The 8,403-nt window shown below is 37.0% G+C and overlaps 1 long non-coding RNA gene across 1 annotated transcript in view; it reads right to left on the bottom strand.

Annotated features, from left to right (window-relative positions):
- Positions 1-2,259: 2,259 nt before the first annotated feature.
- Positions 2,260-8,403, bottom strand: part of LOC108293855 — a 19,009-nt gene continuing 12,865 nt past the window's right edge. Inside the window, exon 3 of the long non-coding RNA XR_001820834.2 lies at positions 2,260-2,271. This is a non-coding gene — a long non-coding RNA (uncharacterized LOC108293855). The remainder of the gene's footprint in view (positions 2,272-8,403) is intronic.

The following is an 8,403-nucleotide window of genomic DNA, read 5'->3' as shown; positions in this document are numbered from 1 at the left end:
GATGCCATTCATGCACTTTGTTGTCACAGCCTCCCAGGCGGTAGTGATATTCTTGATACACATCAAAATGTTGTAGTGTTTCCAAAAATCTACAGCAGAGCAGTTGTGGCTAGCGATTGTGGTCGTAAAGTCGAATGGTCGTAAGCTGCATAGGTCATAAGTCGATCAATACCTATATAAAAGAAAGATGGGCTAACTGCGAGAAGCCCTTGAGGAAAGGCCTTGAAATGGAGGGAGGAGGGACCAGGTCAAGGGACTAAAAGTTCTAGGCAGAGGCCAGTGAATGAGGACCACCAAAAGTCAAGTATTGCCACCTCTACCGCTCTACCTGCAGAGGAAGAATCTCTGCAGGTATTAAATTTGTTGCTAAGATTTTTTTGTAGGTCCTTTTTACTTAACAGATTGAGAAAAATAAAAAAACAACATTGTTTTCACCGCCTTTTCTTCTCTCATGCCAAACTTTGAAGATCATGAAAATTTGTTTGCTTCCAAAGAATCATGAAAAACTGGAACTTAAATTGGGCTGTTTCACAAGAATGAAATATAAAAAGCTTTCCAGGAAAAGATGAAAATAGAAGAAATTATACAAGGGGGAGTGGGAATTCTCTTTTTTTATTTTTAAAAATTGAAGTCAGTGAAGACATCACAAAATATGAACCAGGATTTTCAAAGGTTATGCTTTTAGGTATAGATTCTAATTAGCCCACAGACTTAAATTTGCAGAAAAAACAGGCAGGCTAAATGGTGTTTACCTCAGGCCAAACCTACTATATTGTACCTACAGAGTCTACTCTAGTTTTGGGCAGGACTATTTTAAAATATGTCAGAAAATAGGGTATGCTGTCTTTTAAAAAACTGAAAAAAATTTCATGCTGTGTAAACTTCAATTTATTGTGAGAGAATTGTGATTAAATTTAATTTCCATTATGCTTCCTGCTTCTCACAGGCTAGGCAATATAGCTTACAGGTTACAAAAGACTCTGACCATAGATTGCTGGGGGTCCTATCTTGGCTCCTTCAGTTACTGGCTGTGTGTCCTTGGGCAAGCCTCTCGAATCCTTTTCATTTAAAAGGGATAAATATTATATTTACCTCATGGAGTCAGTGATGAGGATTAAACGAGATAATATGTAATGCACTTAGGGGATTGCCTGGCATATAGTAAGCAAAAAGTAAACATTAACTGCAAAAAGACCTTAGACTTCCTGTGTCTGCTCAGGTGCATAAATAAGTACAGTGTAACTCTGGTAGGATGAATCAGGGAGGAGAAAGAGGTCCCTCTTACAGCCTTGAGAGGTGACATAAACTTAATAGTGGTCAGATGAAAGGCTGGTAGTGCTGCTATTGCTTTATTTTTTTTTAGAAACTGTAATTAATGCTGTCCTGCCCTGGAATATTTTATGAAATAAAAACATTCAGATTATGCCTTGCTAATTTTACAAACTCAAGTTCAGTGAATCAGGGAATGTGAAACTTTGCTCTGGATTGATTTGTAGAGGAGACTTACACTTGTTCCTTATTTTATGTCTTACTGTAGGATATAAGTGTTGATCCCACAAGAGGCTGATTTCTTTGAATTTAGGCTTAGATAAAATAACAAAAGGTGAGATATGTTGAGCCAACCTCTACTGAATCCCTCCACTTTCTCATTTCCTTTTAAAAAATCTTAAGAACATTTAAAAATAAAACCATGATGTACTATTTGTCATCCCGTCCTGTTTGCTTTCCTCCTTTTATACCTTTCTCAAACCTTTCCCCTTATCCTTCTCCTTGACTGCCTTCTTAGGTCTCCATACTTCCTGATCATCTTAATCTGTGTCCTCTTTTGTCTGAATCCTGCCCATATTTCTTTGTATCGAAGAGAGAAATGGGAAATGTTAGCCTGGGCCCAAAGTAAGCAGAGAGAAGGAAAAGAGGAAAATGTAGCAAAAAGGAAGTGGTGGTCCTAAAAGATGCAGTAAATATATCTGGGTTATGCACTGACTCATCAGCTCTGGCTTTGGCTGTGCGTTTGTTGGACATAGACACATTTAATCTTCTATTTGTTTGAGATGATTTGTGTATTATCATTCACTATTTCTATCTAACTAGGTTATATATTCTGATTTTTGTCATTCACTCTCTCTTTTTTTTTTCATTTTGTTTTCAGTAAGATCACAGAAGAAAAGGGACAGAATAAGATCTGAAAAAAATGAAATAAGATCTCTGGAAGAGTCTCTCCCTGTTTGTGTCCTTATTTTATAGTTTTATACTTATTTAGCTGATTAATTACTATTGCACTCCTAGAGTTCAGACTTGCTCCATCGCAGGATCATTTACCTTTCATGCTGGGAGACCATTTACCTGACCTGCTTTCCCTGATTTGCAGTGGTCCTACTGAGCTTCTGTCTGACTCTGGCTGTTTAGACCTTTGCCACCACACCTCATCCCAGCCTGGCAGTGAAGATCCATCTCGCAATGCTGTGACTCAACTTCTGGCAGCCTCCTGAGCTGCAGGCCTGCAGCTCACTTCACTGAACCTTTTTGTGCTAAGACCCCTCCTGAGCCCTGTTGCAAAATGTTAGACAAATTCATGGACTGTGTGTATTAGTATGTTATCAGAGAGGACTAGAATCTAAGTTACCATGTCCCCCTGTTGATAAGCAGTGGCCTCAAGGAGGCCTTAAGGCCCTACTGGTATCTTAGGGGAAGAGCAGTTCATAAAAAGCTTTCACATCCTGGTAGCCACACAGGTGGCTCGGGCACTAACTTTCTCTGCCAGTCTTTGGTTTTGGTCCCCGCTTTATCAGGAACACTTTTCTTGTCCTGGTCTAATTGTCAGTACCTAATCTACATATCTTTTCTGACACTGTGCTGGGTCAGTTGTATGTGATTTATGTGGCAGAGGACCATGTACACTCTTTCTATTACAGGGATTTGTGCAATCGGATCTGATTTTGTACACACTGAACTCCTATGTTCCCACCATTCTTGAAGCTCCTTCAGCAAAGGCCCATATTTTCTTTATTCTGAATTACTAGCACTTTGCACATCACTTGGAACCTTGTAAGTAATCAATCCAGTATTAACATGTTATAAGAACATGCTATCTATGTTGGGAAGACTAATAGAGGAAATTTTGGGCCAGGTGACACAGGTTTTGAGGGGGAGGCAAAGAGCCATATGTGGACTATGTAGTAGTATTCCCAGACGGTGTCATTTAAGGTGCTGTTTCCAGGATGTTTTCCTAAGCTCAGATAATTATTCTTTGAAGGCATTATTTTGTACATATCTGCAAATAACCTGAATGATTTATTTTTGTTTTTATGTGTGGCATAAGAGGCAATGTGATTGATTTCTTGAGAATAGGCATTTTTAATCTTACATCTCTAATTTTTAAAATTTCTTCCCTAAAATATCAATTTTGAGTTAAACAGTTTTGGCTTCTATTTTTATAAGCTAATATATTTTCTCAAAGTTTCAATCTTGACTTTTTGTCATTTTCTCTCATTATTTTAGCTTGCTTTTAGTATTGTGGGTGAAGAAGGGTCAGGCAGAGAGGTCATTTCTTTGTCCCCTTGCCCCTGGTGAGACAGCTGTGTCAGCCAGACAGTTGGCCAGAATCTTGTAGAGAAACATGATAAAAACTTGTCAATCTGTTTGTCAGTCTGTGTTTTGAAGCAAATGGCTAGTTTAGAAATCCTTACAGTAAAAGTCAGTGCAAATACTAATCCCTTGTTGCTTTATCTCTGTTCTGTACTGCACAGAAATGATTTTAAACACTGTTGATTATACATTGTTGCAAGAAAGAAAATGTAGTCACTTAAAATGTAGATTCTAAAAGATGTGCACAATTGTATTACTATTGCTCTTTGAAATAGTATAGTTTCTTCCATTCATTCCAAGTAGGAAAAGAACTAGGAATAAACAGATTAATGGATTCTCTCTATCATATATTATATAGATATTTGAGACAAATGATTGATTAAACATGCTACTAACAATATCACTATTGTTTTGAGGAAAAAGCCAAAAATAAAAACTTTTACCAAATGGGCATGTAAAGAAAAATTAGGACCTAACATATCTACTCAGCTAGGTTCTAATGTTCATTTTCTTTTTAGTTTGATCTTGGATAAGAATCAATTTTCAATGTTAAATCCAGACAACTCTTTGCTTTTTGCATCTTTAAAATGTTTAATCAAACACATGTTAGTAACATTTCTGTTAATTGTCTCTGAATGTACTGAACAATTGCTGTGAGAATTGTTACTTAAGTAGGGTTGGAGGCCTGCAGAGCAGATTGCAAATTTTGCAATTGCATTTTAGAGCTGGCTTAACCTAGCCTCTAACTATTTTCTTGGCTTTTATTCATGTGATGGATATGTGTGGTTTCTGTGAGCACCAGATTGAAATGAATATTGAAGTTTGTATTTCTTTACTTGAGAAGGCTGCCTTTTCTAGTTAGGCCTAAAACACAGAGCTCTTTATGGACAAAAATAATCAGAACATTTTCCAAAAAGTGTATTTCAAGCCCTTCATCATATGAACAATAGAATGAATGTTGAGAACTGCTCCTTCAAAAAGCGATTCTTAGAGTTTTGATGTGAGTTTCTCACATATAGAAATGTGGCATAATTGCTTTTCCATCCTCCTCCCCTCCTCTGTCCTATATACCTCCTTTCCATCCCTGCCTTTAGTGAAATTCAGCAACTTCAATGAAAATGTAAAAAGTAAAATTTAAACTTTGTTTTCCTTAGTTTACATTAATTTATTTTCTAAGTAACTATATGGTATATGAATTCCAGTGTAAGTACCAAGTTGTATCCTATAAAATCAGTGTGATTTGTACACATACTTCCAACATACATATTTAAAATGTTTATTCATGTAAAAAAAAGACTATTTTTAGAGCAATTTTAAGTTCACTTCAACATTGAGGGGACAGCACAGAGAATTCCTGCATACCTCTCCCTCCACACTAGCACGATGCCCTTCACCATCAACATTTTACACCAGAATAAATGAACATCCAAAATCCATTATTTACATTGGTTCACTCTTGATGTTGTAATTCTACAGTTTAGACAAATGTATAATGAGATGTATTCAATATTATAATGTCATATTAGAATAGTTTCACTGATCTGCAAATCCCCTGAAATGTGTGTTTTTAACAATTCTATAGTATTCCATGGTGTGTGTATGTGTGTATGTGTGTGTGTGTATGTGTGTGTGTGTGTGAGCTATATCCCTATTCTTTGACATATAAATCATTTTCAACATTTAAAAAAATTATAACTTTTAAAAAATGTTGAAAATGATCCATATGTCAAAGAATAGGAATGTGGCTAACACTCATTAGGGAAGGGAATTTTTTCTTTGTTTTTGGAGGATATCTCTAAGTCACAGTGTGCAAGGAAAAATTGGATTAGAGCACAGAAGAAATGTTATAATACTTGTTTCTTTCATCCAATAAGCATTTGCTGAATACCATCTGTGCCTAGTCGCTAAGGTTATAGACTGTAAATAAAGTACAGTCCCAGTTAATTCTAAAAGATTCCAAGGTTTGAGAAATACTGATGCATATGCAACAGCCATTGTGTGGCTCACATCAATAGCAAAGAAACTTAATTTCACAGAAGAATTAGAACAAGACAATTTAAGTATTTAACAAAGTCATTAAAATAACACAAAAGTAGAATACCATTTATAACTTCATTCATCCTGCTTTCTCCAACTCTTTTTATGTACTTACATGAGTTGTAATATAAACTCTTTATGCTTTGGTTTTCTTAGTGTACCTTCCTCATAGCCTTGTTAATAGTGAGTAAAAAAGTAAATAAACACAAATCCTTAGAATTGTACTGGCACATAGTAAGGTTCAAAATATCTCAAATTTGTTTTCGCTGAACTCCCAGCCTCCCGACTTTCTCCCACTCGTTTTCTTAGCTCTGGAATTTTCCATGCTTCATCTCACGCTTTCTTAACTGATGCAATTTTTTGTTTTGTTTTCTTTTCCTGCCAGCTGCTGTATGTTCTGCCTGGTGTAAATCTTATAAGACCCGCTGGCCTCTCTCAGGCTGCTAGCTTTCATAGTTAGCCCCCTTTAACACCACAAAAGGCTTGAGACTTTTTCCCTTTAAATGGAGAATCTAAGAAAGTATTTTTTATTGTTTTGTATGCATGTGTGTGTGTGTGTGTGGTTTTTTTTTTTTTTTTTTTTTTAATGGAGTCTTGCTCTGTCACCCAGGCTGGAGTGCAGTGGTTGAATCATAGCTCACTGCAACCTCAAATTCCTGGGTTCAAGTAATCCTCCTATCTTACCTACTGAGTAACTAGGAGTACAGGTGTGTACCACCATATCTGGCTAATTTTTAAATTGTTTTTGTGGAGATGGGGCCTCACCAGCCCAGGCTGATCATGAACTTCTGGCTTTAAGAGATCTTCCTGCCTCAACTTTCCAAAGTGCTGGAATACAGGCATGAGCCACCAACACCTGGCCCAAAGATTTTAATTGAAACATTTCTCTTTTGCCTAAATTATATCAAAAGAATCTTTGAAAATGAGTTCTTCACTCAATTAGATTCCTTTCTCTGATAGAGTTTCTGACGACTCACATACTCTGTGATGGTCCTTAAAGCCCCACTCCCATCATGTAGCTCAATTTTAATGTCTCTTTGACATGAACCCATACCGGTGTTGATACTGATGTTTGGTCAATAATGAAGATGATAATTATTATTAATATTTATTGCATGAGTATTATATGTAGTACACTAAGACTTTTACATGCATTAAACATGCAAAAAAAACCACACTATTCTAACCCCCTTTTAAAGATTTTATTAATCCTTACAACTCTTCAGTGAGATAGGTCCTTCTGTGACCCAGTTTGGTGAAACAAGTCAGGTAACTTACAAGCTTACCCAGCAAGTGAGCAAAAGACCTGAGTCTAGATTTGAGCTCCCGCCCAATCAATCTTGACTACCTCTCACACTTCCTATAACTATCCTGCTTTCTGCTAAGTGTATTATAATAATTGAAAATATAGTATGTTTCATGTAATTCCCAGACCACCCTATTCAGCAGGTATATTGTTGTTCCTATTTTATAGGTGAGGAAAAATGAGTCTTGGAGAGACTGCTTTGACCACCTCTGTCAAATGAGTAAGTGGCAGAACCCACGTTAAAACACAGGTATTAATAATATGATCTTAGCTCCTGTATGTTTAACCAGTATGATAAATAATTCTCTTCCTTTCCTTCAAAGCCAAACTTCTCCAATTATTCAGCTCCATCTGCTTTACCGGATTCTCAGCCTCTGCTTCTCTCCTTAAAGTTGACGTTTCTTCAGACAGCTGTCCAAAGCTGCCTCCTATGGCTTCAATAGCTATCTATGTACCCATTCTTTCTGTATCTACAACTCTACCCACATCTTGCTCTTGTGTTCAGACCCATATACCATATACAGCTACATCTCACTGGGCTATTTGCATCTCACATATAGAATATCCCACATAAAGACATCTCAGAAACCTGCTGCAGCTTCAGGTTTTCTCTGTCTCAGTGATTCATACCGCTTTCCTCACAGTTGCCTAATCCAGAAGCCGGAAGATCATCTTTAAGACTTTGTTCTCTTTAATCGCCCAAATCCGCTTGTTGTAAACCTCAAATTTATACTCCCAGATCCATCTAATTTTCTCTATTTCCACTCTGCTATCTTCGTTTGTGCTACCACCATCTCTTGACTGGATTACTGCAATAGCCTCCTAACTAGTCTCCTAGCTCTAATCTTGTCCCAATCTAATATATTCGTTGAGTCACCAACAGTGACTTTTAATATATGCAAACATAATTATCAAATAATCAAATAACTACTTGTTTATAGGGCTCACCATCATGATGCTGTCACTTACCTTTTCTTACTTATCACTCATCACTTTCCCATCCTATGTTCTGTGTCTCAGCAATATTGAGTTGTCTTCAGTTCCCTGAAGTCATTGCATTCCCTTTGTCTGGAAAAGATAACATATTGTTTTCCGTGCCTCAAGATACTCTTTTCCGTATTCATCTCTCCTCACCTTTCACCTTGCTAAATTATCCTCATCCTTTAGAGCTCATCTTAGAAAATCCTTCTCCTGGAATATTATGCCTGGTACCTTGAACAATTGTGGGTATTTTTTGAAGTATTGTCTGTAAGATTTTCAGACAAACAGATGACTCTGTTTTGTTCTGCCAAAGCATCTTGGGACAGTAGCCATTTGGTATTTAGTAGTTGTTTTTCTTGGGGCAATGCAAAGGAACAAAAGTTGAATTGCAGTCTGTGCAAGGATTATGTCACTTGTCTGTCTGTCCCTCTCTCTCTCTCTCTCTCCCCCCCTCCTTCCTTCCTTCCTTCCTTCCTTCCTTCCTTCCTTCCTTC

This window comes from Cebus imitator, unplaced genomic scaffold, assembly GCF_001604975.1.
Source record: "Cebus imitator isolate Cc_AM_T3 unplaced genomic scaffold, Cebus_imitator-1.0 Scaffold551, whole genome shotgun sequence".
Lineage (NCBI taxonomy): Eukaryota > Metazoa > Chordata > Mammalia > Primates > Cebidae > Cebus > Cebus imitator.
The sequence above is the reverse complement of the archived record's forward strand: the minus strand, read 5'-3'. Positions and strand labels throughout refer to the sequence as shown.